The 15718-nt window shown below is 37.6% G+C and overlaps 1 protein-coding gene across 2 annotated transcripts in view; it reads left to right on the top strand.

Moving 5' to 3' along the window:
- The window catches only part of SPATA5 (spermatogenesis associated 5), a 360776-nt gene that overhangs the window by 307749 nt on the left and 37309 nt on the right, over positions 1-15718 (top strand). The window lies entirely within an intron of this gene.

The raw sequence follows: 15718 nt of genomic DNA, 5'->3' as shown, positions 1-15718 counted from the left end.
TCCCCCCTCCCACAACCCCTCTTGTAACCCTCAGTTTGTTCTCCATATTTATGAGTCTCTTCTGTTTTGTCCCCCTCCCTGTTTTTATGTCATTTTTGTTTCCCTTCCCTTATGTTCATCTGTTTTGTCTCTTAAAGTCCTCATATGAGTGAGGTCATATGATTTTTTGTCTTTCTCTGACTAATTTCACTTAGCATAATACCCTCCAGTTCCATCCACATAGTTGCAAATGGCAAGATTTCATTCTTTTTGATTGCCGAGTAATACTCCATTGTGTATATATACCACATCTTCTTTATCCATTCATCCATCGATGGGCATTTGGGCTCTTTCCATACTTTGGCTATTGTTGATAGTGCTGCTATAAACATGGGGGTGCATGTGTCACTTTGAAACAGCACACCTATCCCTTGGATAAATTCCTAGTAGTGCAATTGCTGGGTTGTAGGGTAGTTCTATTTTTAGTTTTTTGAGGAACCTCCATACTGTTTTCCAGAGTGGCTGCACCAGCTTGCATTCCCACCAACAATGCAGAAGAGATCCTCTTTCTCTGCGTCCTCACCAACATCTGTTGTTGCCTGAATTATTAATGTTAGCCATTCTGACAGATGTAAGGTAGTATCTCATTGTGGTTTTAATTTGTATTTCCCCGATGATGAGTGATGTTGAGCATTTTTCATGTGTAGCCATCTGGATGTCTTCTTTGGAGAAGTGTCTATTCATGTCTTTTTCCCATTTCTTCACTGGATTATTTGTTTTTTGGGTGTTGAGTTTGATAAGTTCTTTATAGATTTTGGATACTAACTCTTTATCTGATATGTCATTTGCAAATATCTTCTCCCATTCCATAGGTTCCCTTTTAGTTTTGCTGATTGTTTCCTTTGCTGTGCAGAAGCTTTTTATTTTGATGAGGTCCCAGTAGTTGATTTTTGCTTTTGTTTCCCTTGCCTCTGGAGACGTGTTGAGTAAGAAGTTGCTGTGGCCAAGATCAAAGATGTTTTTGCCTGCTTTCTCCTTGAGGATTTTAATGGCTTCCTGTCTTACATTTATGTCTTTCATCCATATTGAGTTTATTTTTGTGTATGGTGTAAGAAAGTGGTCCAGGTTCATTCTTCTGCATGTTGCTGTCCAGTTTTCCCAATGCCATTTGCTGAAGAGACTGTCCTTATTCCATTGGATATTCTTTCCTGCTTTGTCAAAGATTAGTTGCCCATACGTTTGTGGGTCCATTTCTGGGTTCTATGTTCTGTTCCATTGATCTGACTGTCTGTTCTTGTGCCAGTACCATACTGTCTTGATGATTACAGCTTTGTAGTATAGCTTGAAGTCTGGGATTGTGATGCCTCCTGCTTTGGTTTTCTTTTTCAAGATCACTTTGGCTATTTGGGGTCTTTTCTGGTTCCATACAAATTTTAGGATTATTTGTTCTAGCTCTGTGAAGAATGCTGGTGTTATTTTGATAGGGATTGCATTGAATATGTAGATTACTTTGGGTAGTATCGACATTTTAACAATATTTGTTCTTCCTATCTAAGAGCATGGAATCTTTTTCCATTTTTTTGTGTCTTCTTCAATTTCCTTCATAAGCTTTCTATAGTTTTCAGTGTATAGATTTTTCACCTCTTTGGTTAGATTTATTCCTGGGTATTTTATGGGTTTTGGTGCAACTGTAAATGGGATCAATTCCTTGATTTCTCTTTCTGTCGCTTCATTGTTGGTGTATAGGAATGCAACCAGTTTCTGTGCATTGATTTTATATCCTGTGACTTTGCTGAATTTGGATGCCTTTTATTACTTTGTGTTGTCTGACTGTAGAGGCTAAGACTTCCAATACAATGTTGAATAACAGTGGTGAGAGTAGACATCCCTGTCTTGTTCCTGACCTTAGGGGGAAAGCTCTCAGTTTTTCCCCATTGAGGATGATATTAGCGTTGGGTCATTCATGTATGGCTTTTATGATCTCAAGGTATAGTCCTTCTATCCCTACTTTCTTGAGGGTTTTTATCAAGAAAGGATGCTGTATTTTGTCAAATGCTTTCTCTGCATCTATTGAGAGGATCGTATGGTTCATGTCCTTTCTTTTATTGATGTGATGAATCACATTAATTGTTTTGTGGATATTGAACCAGCCCTGCATCCCAGGATAAATCCCACTTGGTCATGGTGAATAATTTTTTTAACGTATTGTTGGATCCAGTTGGCTAATATCATGCTGAGGATTTTTGCATCCATGTTCATCAGGGAAATTGGTCTATAGTTCTCCTTTTTAGTGGGGTCTCTGTCTGGTTTTGGAATCAAGGTAATGCTGGCTTCATAGAAAGAGTTTGGAAGTTTCCTTCCATTTCTATTTTTGGAACAGTTTCAAGAGAATAGGTGTTAACTCTTCCTTAAATGTTTGGTAGAATTCCCCTGGAAAGCCATCTGGCCTTGGACTCTTGTTTTTTGGGAGATTTTTGATTACTAATTCGATTTCCTTACTGGTTATGGGTCTATTCAAATTTTCTGTTTCTTCCTGTTTCAGTTTTGGTAGTGTATATGTCTAGGAATTTGTCCATTTCTTCCGGATTGCCCATTTTATTGGCATATAATTGCTCATAATATTCTCTTATTATTGTTTGTATTTCTGCTGTGTTGGTTGTGATCTCTCCTCTTTCATTCTTGATTTTATTTATTTGGGTCCTTTCCTTTTTCTTCTTGATCAAACTGGCTAGTGGTTTATCAATTTTAATTCTTTCAAAGAACCAGCTTCTGGTTTCATTCATCTGTTCTACTGTTTTTTTGGTTTGATAGCATTGATTTGTGCTCTAATCTTTATTATTTCCTGTCTTCTGCTGGTTTGGGGTTTTATTTGCTGTTCTTTTTCCAGCTCTTTAAGGCATAAGGTTAGGTTGTGTATCTGAGATGTTTCTTCCTTCTTTAGGACGGCCTGCATTGCTATATACTTTTCCTCTTATGACTGCCTTTGCTGTGTGCCAGAGGTCTGGGGTTGTGGTATTATCATTTTCATTGACTTCCATATACTTTTTAATTTCCTCTTTAAATTCTTGGTTAGCCCATTCATTCTTTAGTAGGATGTTCTTCAGTCTCCTAGTATTTGTTACCTTTCCAAATTTTTTCTTGTGGTTGATTTCGAATTTCATAGCGTTGTGGTCTGAAAATATGCACAGTGTGATCTTGATCTTTTTGTACTTACTTAGGGCTGATTTGTGTCCCAGTATATGTTCTATTCTAGAGAACATTCCATGTGCACTGGAGAAGAATGTATATTCTGCTTCTTTAGGATGAAATGTTCTGAATATATCTGTTAAGTCCATCTGGTCCAGTGTGTCATTCAAAGCGATTGTTTCCTTGTTGATTTTTTGATTAGATGATCTGTCCATTGCTGTGAGTGGGGTGTTGGTATTATGGTATTACTATCGATGAGTTTCTTTATATTTGTGATTAATTGATTTATACATTTGGGTGCTCTCACATTTGGCGCATAAATGTTTATAATTGTTAGGTCTTCTTGGTGGATAGACCCCTTGATTATGATATAATGCCCTTCTGCATCTCTTGATACAGTCTTTATTTTAAAGTCTGATATAAGTATGGCTACTCAGCTTTCTTTTGTTAACCGTTAGCATGATAGATGGTTCTCCATTCCCTTATTTTCAATCTGAGGGTGTCTTAGGTCTAAAGTGGGTTTCTAGAGTGAGTACTGAAAGATACAAATTTATTGCCATTATGATGCTTGTAGAGTTGGAGTTTCTGGTGGTGTTCTCTGGTCCTTTCTAATTTTTGTTGCTTTTGATATGTATGTATGTGTATATGTATGTGTGTATGTATTTATTTTTTCAACTTTTCTCCCCTCAGAGGGTCCCCCTTAAAGTTTTTTGCAGGGCTGGTTTAGTGGTCACAAACTCCTTTAATTTTTGTTTGTCTGGGAAACTATTTATCTCTCCTTCTATTTTGAATGACAGCCTTGCTGGATAAAGAATTCTTGGCTGCATATTTTTCTGATTCTGCACACTGAATATATCCCGCCACTCCTTTCTGGCCTGCCAAGTTTCTGTGGATAGGTCTGCTGCAAACCTGATCTGTCTTCCCTTGTAGGTTAGGGACTTTTTTTCCCTTGCTGCTTTCATCATTCTCTCCTTGCCTGAGTTTTTTGTGAATTTGACTATGATATGCCTTGTTTGATTGTCAGTTTTTGTTGAATCTAATGGGTGTCCTCTGTGCTTCCTGGATTTTTGTGTCTGTGTCTTTCCCCAGGTGCGGAAAGTTTTCCGCTATGATTTGCTCACATAACCCTTCTACCCCTATTTTTCTCTCTTCCTCTTCTGGGACCCCTATGATTCTGATATTGTTCCTTTTTTTTTTAATGTTTATTTATTATTGAGAGACAGAGAGACGCAGAGTGTGAGCAGGGGAGGCATAGAGAAAGGGGGAGACATAGAATCCGAAGTAGGCTCCAGGCTCTGAGCTGTCAGCACAGAGCCCGACGCAGGGCTCGAACTCACAAACTGCGAGATCATGACCTGAGCCGAAGTCAGTAGCTTAACCAACTGAGCCACCCAGGCACCCCAGATCTTGTTCCTTTTTAATGAGTCATTGATTTCTCTAATTCTTAAATCGTGTTCTTTTGCCTTCATCTCCCTCTTTTTTTTCTGCTTCATTATTCTCTATAAGTTTGTCCTCTGTATCACTGATTCTGTGTTCTGCCTCATCCATCTTTGCCGCTGCAGCATCCATCCGTGATTGCAGCTCAGTTATAGCATTTTTAATTTCATTCTATTTTTTTACTTCTTTTATCTCTGCAGAAAGGGATTCTAATCTATTTTTGACTCCAACTAGTATTCTTACTATCGTGATTCTCAATTCTGTTTCAGACATCTTGTTTGTGTCTGTGTTGGTTAAATCCCTGGCTGTTGTTTCTTCGTGCTCTTTCTTTTTCGGGTAAATTCCTTCGTTTTGTCATTTTGAAGGGAGAAAAGGAATTAATGAGGTAGAAAAATTAAAATTAAAGTTAAAATTTAAAAAAATATTAAAATTAAAAAATTAAACACACACACACACAAAATATCCAATAAATGATGCTAGATCCTAAGTGTGTTTTGGTCTGGGTGTTGAAAGTGGTTTGACAGATCAGAGAAAAAAAAGGCCGCAGGGGGAAGGAAATCGTTTGAGAGTTTGAAAAAATGAATATACTGAAGTAGACTAAAATGAGATGTTGGAAGTAAAATAGAATTTGAAAAAATTTACACAAAAGTAAAGAATATAGTAGGAAAAAAAATATTTTTAATATAAATTAAAAATAAAAATGAATTTTTTCTCTTTCTGTATTCAAGAAAAAGAAAAGGAACGAAAAAGAGAAAAACGAAATTGTTTGAAAATTTGAAAAAGTGAATACACTGTAGTAGACTAAAATAAAATGATGGGAAGTAAAATAGAATTTGAAAAAATTTACATAAAAGCAAAAAAATATATAGTAAAAAAATTAAAGAAAAATGTTTTTAATAGAAATTGAAAGTAAAAATGAAGTTTTCCACTTTCTGCATTCAAGAAAAAGAAAAGAAATGAAGAAGAGAAAAAAGAAAAAGAAGAAAACAAGAAAATCGTTTGAAAATTTAAAAAGGTGAATACACTGAAGTAGACTAAAATAGAATGATGGAAAGAAGATAGATTTTGAAAAAATTTACACAAAAGTAAAAAATATAGTAAAAAATTTAAAGAAAAATATTTTTCATAAAAATGAATTTTTTCTCTTTCTGTATTCAAGGAAAAGAATAGTATAAAAGAGGGAAAAAAAGAGAGAAAGAAAATTGAATAGATAGACCTGCTAACAGACTGAAATAGGACTGAAATTACTTCATTTTCCCCTAGAAGTCAGACTATGTAGCACTTTATAGTCCATAAATTAAGCCGGCAGTGAGACTTGTGTTATTGAAGAGCAAGGTTGAGCCAGTTGGGCGGGGCTCAGTGTAACAGCTCGTTCTCCACTAGATGGCGCTGCTAGCCTACTGGGGTTGATTGTTGCAGGACTCCTAGGTGTGTATGCGCATGGGCGGGAGCGGTGAAAATGGCGTCACCCAGCTACCCAGTCTGTTCTCCCACATCAGCACTCACGCACCCATCCTCTGTCTTCAGCTTTCATCCACTCCCCGCTTCTTCACTGTCCGTGACCAAGCCCCAGGCAGTACTTCTCTCTTGAGTTTTGTCTCAGATGCGGCTGTTTTCCCTGGCCTCTTACTTCTGAAGGACTGCGGCTTTGACCCGTTCCTCCCCTCTGTGGGAGAGTCTCACCGAGCAATGGTCAAATGTCGGTTACACCCAGGAACACCTGCTGGACCCTGCTGCTGCCGGTGCCCCAAGACTGTGGCCAGGTGCCAGCCTGCCCCAGAAAAAGTTTGCAAGATAGTATAGCAGCAGCTTTTCAGGGATTATGGAAAATCACAACACACATCTGGCACCAGTCTTCACCGTTAATGACCTTGTTCCAGCACCAGCGAATGTGGCCTTTTTCTGGGGTATGCTGGGACCAGGTGGCTTCAACAGTCTCTACCAAATGTCCTTCCAGCAGTGGAACCACTTTTCCCTATGTGGTCCGAGAACCTCCCAGACTCCACTCTATTCCTGGGGATTCGCCCTTCCCACCAGAGCACCGCCAGGTATCGAGCTGTGGAGTTGCATCCTTTGTGCTCCCCTTGGTTACAGTCTTAATGGAATTTAAGCCCTCTCCTTTCTCCTTTCTCCTTTCTCCTTTCTCCTTTCTCCTTTCTCCTTTCTCCTTTCTCCTTTCTCCTTTCTCCCTTTTTAGTTTAGTCCCTGCGGCTGTTTCCAATTTCCCACTTTCTCTCCAGCTGCTTTTAGGGAAGAGTGCTTTTCTTGTATTCTCCCCCGCCCCAGTCTCCATCCTCTCTCCTTGCCTGCCGCTGGCTTCTCTCTCCCAAAGTTCACCTCTCTGTGCCGCGTACCTGCTGAATTCTGTGGTTCAGGTTGTGCTGATTGTTGTGTTAATCCTCCAGTCAGTTTTCTAGGTGTGTAGGATGGTTTAGTGTTGGTCTAGCTGTATTTCATGGACGGGAGACTCACAGAAAACTTCCGTGCTATTCCGCCATCTTGGCTCCTCCCCCCCAAAAAAAATTTTTTTTAAAGAAACTAACAGATGCCAAACGGGAGTTAGTAGTAGAGCAGAATATAAGTTATTATCTAGATTTATCTTTTTGCGTTTTTTAATGAGTAATTTGGAAGCTTTGTTTGAGGACTGGTAATCATAAGCAAAACTCTGAGAAATGTTTCTTTATTCTGGGGGAGACTGTTGGGCTTTGCTTAGGATTATTCAGTTTCTTCCCTTATTTCTCTGGAGAGACCCATGGGCTTTATTTGCAGACCTTATTACAACATTAACTTACATTAGCATATTAAAGATTGAAGATTCACCTGCTGTCAGTTTCATTTCCTGTGTAACACCTTGTCTTTTTTTTTAAGTTTATTTATTTATTTTGAGAGAGACAGAGACAAGGTGAGTTGGGGGGGGGGGGCAGAGAGAGAATCCCAAGGAAGCTCTGCACTAATGCGATCCCATGAACCATGAGATCATGACCTGAGCCTAAATCAACAGTCAGACATTTAACACTCTTAGCCACCCAGAGGCCCCAACATCTTGTTTTTATAGTATTATGCTTTGCTTTTCCCATATGCCTATCACTTATAGAGCTGCTATCATCTCCCACCTCCATGGGGATAAATTTATCTTATTGGATGAGGAATACAAGGATATTTAGAACATTTTGTTGTATAGCTGCAGCTTCATATAACTTTTCAATTGAGTCTTCTGCTCTCACTCAGCTTAGGTTCAGGAAGCCATTTATGACCATCTCCAGCCCAGATTAGATACCTATACTCTGTATCCCATAATATTTTGTACATTTCTCTTTCATATCTAGATTTTTGTTTTTTTAAACCTTTGTTAAGACAGAATAAGTAAAAGCAACTGTAATTGGTTTTGAGAATCTTGACCAATGAGTTAGCATACACCTGGGCCAGTTTTTTTTTGTTTTGTTTTGTTTTTTTGGGGGGGGGTTGGTAACTTTAAGCTAAAATGGATTCCTCAACTTAGCACCTGGTGATAATGGAGAAAAGTTGTTGAAAATATCTTAACATATACAGTGTAATAAAACTGTAGCCGATTTTACTGACATATCTCTCTTGTAATAGTTCCTGATAATTTCTCATTTCTGCAGTATGGCTGTGGGAAATATTCTGCTTCACTTTTGCATCTCAACCACATGTCTTGGTGCTATTATCTCATACTGTGTCCACAAGTTCTTTTTTGTTGTTGTTGTTCCAGGGCTGTTATTGCAAAGTCCTAGAATGTGTACTTCCTCAATGTAGCCTTTAGAATAGAGCCCTTAAAAATCAGTTTCAAAAAAGGGCTTTATTTCTCTAATTTGTGCATCAAAATGCTGGTTATGCCCAATGGTGCTATGCAGCTCTGTCTCTTCCAACCGAAACCTTGTGGCTGTATCTTTGTTCTCTTTGGTAGCCACATCCTGCCTTCAGGCCAGCATTCATCTGGATGCTATGGCAAAAGGAAAGGTGTTTATTATACACCCTTTGGCAAAGAATTCCTTCTTTCATAGGCTCTAAAGTCAAATCCTCCTATTTTATTAAAATATGCAAATCTGTAACTTTCAGTAGGATACTATTAAATAGGTTCCCAGAATCAGTATATCCAAATCAGCCGTCAAGAACGTCATGACTTCTGTTGCATGGGCCACTCAACAGACTGCATCATAGTAACCTGCAACTGCTGAATTGTAAGCTTCCCTAAGAGAAGATCTATGTCATATCTTTGTGTCTTCAGAACCTAAGCACTTAAGAGATGCTTTATAACTTTTTTTACATAAAAGAATAAATGACTAAAGTAAAAATTGAGTGCTTTGTGGGTCCAAGTGCTGTGAACTTCATGCTGACTCTTTCTCATTTCACGTTTTTCAAAAAACAGCAATTATTTATACATCTACACATTTTTAAAAAATAATAAGCCAGCAGCTCATTAGGTCTGTCTGGTGATTTTATATACTTTATGTTAACATATTAACCTATCTTAACAGAATAGTAGAAAACATTTCATCATGCAGAAGCATGTTGGAAAAACTAGTAAGAACAACTAAAATATAAACACATAGTATCGCTCTGCCACTGTTCTTACTTAAGATTTTATAAGCATTATCTCATTTGTGTCTTCCAGCAACCCTTTCAGATAGGTACTACCTTGTATCCTTGATTCTAAAATGCCATCAGGTGTAAGAGATATCATCAAATTCGTAATAGTTTTACAGTGACCATGTGTGTTAGAGGCATAGAGACTTTCCCTTAATGTGCATATCTATTTTATGACAAATACTAATTTTAAATGTTAAAAATTTAGAAAAACATGTCTTAGTAATGTCATTAAGAACTTGAGGTATCGATGTCCAGGACACAGGATACAGAATGCTGGCATGGTTTTACTGGCAGGTGGCTCTGCATCTTGAATGCTGACTTAATGAGACACAGATACGTTGAATGTATAGGGTGACCTGTCGAAACTGTCTGAACATCATTAAACTTCTCACTAAACACACTCATTTACATCTCTTCCCTTCTAAAACTGTACTAAAATGAAAGTAAAGAATAAGAAATGCATAAGCCAGTAATGATAAAGAGAATGAGGGAGAAGATGACAGCAGATGAAAATATAAATTCAGTTTTTGAATCTGAACAGTAAATGAGCAGGTTAGAGAATGCTGAAACATATAGGCAATATATATAGGCTGATTGTCACAACAGAACCCAATAAATCAGAATATAGGGCACCTTTGAAGAAAGGGGGAAAGGGTCAAAAACAGGGTTTGTTGCGAGTCTTTACACAGAGGAAATAGATACCTAGATTCTTTCCCCTGATCCTCATAGACAGGAGAAGACCCCTAACAGAAAGCCAGAGCTTTATTTATTTATTTATTATTATTTTTAGAAAAGTTGAAGTACAGAGGTTCTAGACATGAAGCTAACAATCCCATCTGTTCATGGAGGGAAAGTAGCATGCCAAACCAAAAATAGAGTATTAAATGAAAATCTATATACTTCATGCAAAGATTTCCAAGCTCCCTCCCCTGTTTTGCTCCTATCATGCTGTCAGACAAGCAAATGATTGGAAGATTACTCTCTGGAGTCTAAAAGAACAGCTCTGCAGATACTTAAATTGCAGTTGTGCAGACTAACAACTGACCAGCCTCATCATGCACATAGTTTCCAATTTTAGTGCCTCATTCTTAAATATGAATGGAAAACTAGGGATCACTAATATTTGAAGAAAGCTTCCAATATGAAAGACACTCTAAAACACAGGGAAAATAGAGACAGTGAGGGAGCAGATTAAAAGATGAGAAAAAGTACAGCCATGAAACAAGCACCACAGACTCTAGAAAAGAATATTCAGTTTTTCTTTAATTGAAATCTGTAAATGTTCAGGTAATTTTTTTTTATGCAGTAGAAGAATTGGAAGAAAAAGTTGAGTAAGTCTCCCAGAAAATAAAACAAAAAGACAAATGAGGACTGGAGCAATGGATACAAATGACTAATAGTGGTCTGAGAAAGAGCAAACAGAAAAATCAGAGGAGAGCAAACAGAAAAATCAGAGGAGAGAAAACTATGAGAATTTCCTTCCAAGAATTGAGGAACAGAAGTTTCTGTATCGATTCTACCAAGTGTCCAGCCCCAACCCATCACATACAAAAGACCAAGAATTTGGATTGCCACAGGATTCTCTATAGCAGCAGCAGAAGCCAAAAGACAGAAAAGCTATGCGTCTGAATTTCTGAGGGGAAATGATTTCCAACCTAGAGTTCTATAGCTAGCCAAACTGTGAAGTCAAATGTGAAAATGAAAAAACTACATTTCAGACATGCATGATCTAAAACAAATTTATCTCCATGTAATTTGTTTTTAGGAAAGCTACTGGTGGATGTGTTCCACCAAAAACAAAGAAAAGACATGGAATCCAGGAAATAAGCAGTTCAACACAGGAGAATGGTGAAGGGAATTCCCATGGTGATGTTGAAGAGAAGTTCCAGAAACACACACACACACACACACACACACACACACACACACACACACACACACACTTTTAAGCTTCTCTATATAAGCTGGCAAGGAAAAGGCATTCTTATCAAGTTGTCACTATTTGGCTGAATTTGCTTTCTAATTGAGAATAAATAGTAAGAAAGACTAGTATGTGAAGATTACATCAGCTACACTTGGAAACTATGAAAGAAAAATATTGTTTCAAAAATTGATCATATGTTCTCTCCACCTCCTCACTCCAGTTCAGAGCTGTGTTTCTCCATGAAAGCTTTATTTTAGAATTCAGTGTTAGTTTTTTCTATCAGTTTTGAAACTAAAGATGAGTAGTTTCCAAAAGATTTTAATAGCAGAACCTTTCCCCCTCCTTCAAATAAAATGTTCTGAGGAAAGACTATTATATAAAAAGATAAGAATGCATCTGTTTTGGCTGGGGCCTGGCCCCCCTACATACCTTTCCCTCCTCCTCCTGCTATGACCTCTGGAGCACCTTGGAGATTCTGCAGAGCAGTTTAAAAACTATTGCTGTAGCTAAAACTACTGAACACATGGCTGATTTTATTATTCTTTCCCAGAATTATAACCTGAGCACCCATTAGTTTCATGAACTCAAGAAGCAGAACATAGATGTGGTGTTGCTTACACAGAGAGTTTGTGTATCTGTGTATATGAGAAGTTCCACTAAAATTCCATCTTGACAAGTGTGCACCTGTCAGTCTTGTTTTTAATAAAATGCCTTTGCCTCAGTTTCAGATAAAAGTTGGAACCTCCAATTTTTACATTCCTGACATTTTTCAGTTTGAAATTTGTAATTTATATTTCCTTTCCCTTGTAAGCACAAGCTAAGGCATAGAGCATCCAAATAACACTGTATTTGGAGTGGGAAGTCCTGCATTTCAAGTGTTCCTTGTAATGCATCCTTTGTCCCTCTTAATACTGTCCTTTCTTTTTCCCATGTCACTCCTGTAAAAGCAACTGTCAACAGATTTATAGTTTTAAATAGCTTTCCAGATACAATCTCCTCTGGTAAATAAAACTAAAAGATGAGATTAAAGAATAAAAACATAACTTAATGCTATGAGAATTTGAGTTTTTGTATAGTGTTGTCATTATGAGATACCCGTGACATGGGGTTTGAATCTGCCTCCATACCATGAAAATATAAAACTCACATTAGTAGAGCATGGCAATAGCTTTTCCATCTGAAAAATGATTTATCATTGCTGAGTATTAAAAATAACCAACTTTATTGCCTTTATTACCTGCATCCTCTCTGTGAGGAACAGTAGTCCGTAACCAAACATTTTGAGAACTGGCTGATGTTTAATATTTATTTGTAAGGCTTAGAAATATAATGAAGATATAACTATAAATCTTTTGTGCCATGTGCATCAAAGAATTTAAGTTCATATTGCTTTCCCATTCATCTATTCCTTTTAGATTCTTCAACTAAATGCAGAAAACATAGCTTATTAAATTAGAAGAGGAACATAACATTTTAAAAACTCCACCTGTAATTTTGAGGATTAAAACCCTAATCAAGGGCATATCTTGGCAGGCAAATTATTTTAACCTGAAGCTTGATCAAAGTGCATTTAGAAGAATACTCTATCATAGCTAGAGATATTATTACCTTCTTATGCTCAACCTAAAAAGTGGATGCACAGATTACCATTTCAACTCAGAGGGTAGGTTTTTATCTTGAAGACTATGAAATTAAGTTACATGTGAAAAATTAACAGAGCAGTCCATCATTTTTATCACTCAGTCCTTCTCTGAGGAGACTTTTTGTGACACCTGTGAAGAAGCAGAGCCACGGAGTTAATGTCCGCATAAGTTATAGAATATGCCCAAATTTAGCATGATTGATTGATGATATCCTTATCATCTACTGCAGCACAATGCTTAAGAGTGACTGTAGCACTCCAGAAAAAAACCCTCACTTAGGAGCTATTTCAAGGTCAAAGCATTAGTTAGATACACCTTTAAGGAAAATTATCCTTCCCAACTTGGCAAGAAAATAGTCGGAATGGCTTGAAGATACGAATCTTCAGCTCTCTTTACCATCTCCTGGCTTTCCACCTGTGGAAATAGTTTAAAATATCCATCTTTTGTGGGGTTTTTTTCATTTAAATTTTTTTAACTTAAAAAATTAGATGGGGATCCTTTTGTTATCAAAAGTTGATGACACTAATGAATTCTTGCCAATGGAACACAGCAATGCATAGCTCCAGGGTGGGTCCCTGTGAATTTTGCCCCTTGACTTAGGTACTGCTAAGTCACTGTGGCCTTGCCTGCAAGCCTTATTTTATATAGCTTCAAGGAGGGGCCCCTGGGTGGCTCAGTCGGTTAAGCTGCTGGCTTCGGCTCAGGTCATGATCTCACAGTTTGTGGGTTCGAGCCCCACGTCAGACTCTGTGCTGACAGCTGAGAGCCTGGAGCCTGCTTATGATTCTGCCTCTCTCTCTGCTGAGAGAGGCCTGGAGCCTGCCTCTCTCTCTGCTCCTCCACTGCTCATGCTCTGTCTCTCTCTCTCTCTCTCTCTCTCTCTCCTTCAAAAGTAAATAAAAACATTTAAAAAAAATGTTTTATATAGCTTGAAGGATGTCCTGATCTCTCTGAGTGAAGCTTTCTTCTTACTCTTTTTTTGTTTCTAGCTGCTTACTCCTGAGCACAAAATTCTCTGAGTACTTGAGACTTACTGTATATTTGATGGAACTGTGATGCACATACATATATTTTAATAAATTGAAGCTTTCTGTTTGCCATTTGTAACTTACACTAGAAAGTCATCTGGGCCCTACAGTTAAAATTCTACCCTGCACGTTATTTTTAACATGTCACTGGTTTTTTTTTTTTTCATGCTCCAAAATGAAATTGATAATTTTGGTTTTCTCTCCAAAATATAAGTAAGACTTACTTACCAAACCCAGTTTTGAAAGGGTTAGATAATCAGTATTTCAAATGCTAAGAATCATGATCACATTAACAAGAATGTACTACAGTACATAATGAAATTCTTTGAGGTGTTGGCAACAATGTTCTTTCCTATCAGCTTATAAATGCTTCTACCAGTCAGCAAAGGCAGTGCAGAATTTCATCACTTAATCTTGATGCTCAGATAATACCAGTAGTCAAGGTGACACTGTTGAGCTTCTGTCTGCTAGAAAATGTTTTGTTTTCCATTTTCAAAGATGGCTGTTGAGAGATAACCCATTCTCTGCGTCTATGGATGTAATGAAAATACCACTGTGACTTTGGTAGACCTCTTCTGACTAAATACACACAAAGTGCATCTCTAGGATTTTACCGTTTGCAAAACTTGGCTATGCACAACTATGTCTTGAATATATTAACTTCTCTTCCACATTCCCTCATGTTGGTTTGCTGTTTAACAATATCATTCCTGGGGCACCTGGGTGGCTCAGTCGGTTAAGTGTCCAGCTTCGGCCGAGGTCATGATCTCACTGTTCGTGGGTTCAAGCCCTGCATTGGGCTCTCTGCTGTCAGCACGGAGCCTGCTTTGGATCCTCTCTACCTTGCTCTCTCTCTCTCTCTCTGCCCCTCCTCACTCACATGGTTTCTCTCTCTTTCTCTCTCTCTCTCTCTAAACACACACACACACACACACACACACACACACACACACATACATCATTCTTCTTCAGTCTTCACTGGGTGCCAGATGGCTGGATGCTAAACATTAGTTTGGGATTGCTTTGCTGATAGTCATCTCACATCATACCCTCACTTATCAGCTTCAGTTATTCTCTAGAAGATGCTCCAGAAGAGCTGGAACCTCAGGAATTGGAGACAAGTTACAACCAGAAGGGAGCGTATCTACCTGTAGAAGTTTATAAGGATACATGAGATATAAGCCTCCTAGGCCACTCACAGTGACTTCCACTTGAATTAGGTTATAAATCATTTTTGTTGGGGAAAATATGGTAGATAAATACATAGCCACCAGATTCTTTATTGGCCTTCACTATATGTTCAATAATGAAATAATAATATATTAATAATATTAGGAATATTTGTCACAGTTTTGTTGAGCACTTACTATGGGCTAGATGTAATAATAAGTACTTTACATAAAGTACTACATAAAAGTAGTACTACATAAAAGTAACTTTTAAATTAGATACATAAAATACATGTATCTAATTTAATACAGCAACCCTCTGAGGTACAAAATTAGTATACTCATTTTGTAGAAGAGAAAACTATAAAGTCACCTTTTTCAAGGTCTCACAGCTAACAAGTAGTTAAATCAATATTTAAACCCAAGTGTGACTCCAAAGTCTATGCCCTTAAATCCTAACTTCCTTGGATGTCCATTGTTCTTTAGAATTATTTTGAATGTTTTCAGTAAATGGGAGGGGGGCGGGGATAGTTGGGAGAAGACAAAGGTACTGACAGTGGAAGATTTCCTTCACAACCTTGAGGAAAAGGATTTTTAACTTAGCATTATATGCCAAACCCAACTTTAGAAACATGAGGATTGAATAAAGTCATTTTATAATATTCTAGAAGGGATTCAACATGTACTTGTTTTTACAAATTTAGTTAAGGTTGTATGCCAGCTAAACAAAGAAATAACTCAAGA

Source organism: Panthera pardus, unplaced genomic scaffold (genome assembly GCF_024362965.1).
Source record: "Panthera pardus isolate Hobbes unplaced genomic scaffold, ASM2436296v1 HiC_scaffold_13, whole genome shotgun sequence".
Lineage (NCBI taxonomy): Eukaryota > Metazoa > Chordata > Mammalia > Carnivora > Felidae > Panthera > Panthera pardus.
Note: the sequence above shows the minus strand (reverse complement) of the source record. Positions and strands in the feature narration are given on the sequence as shown.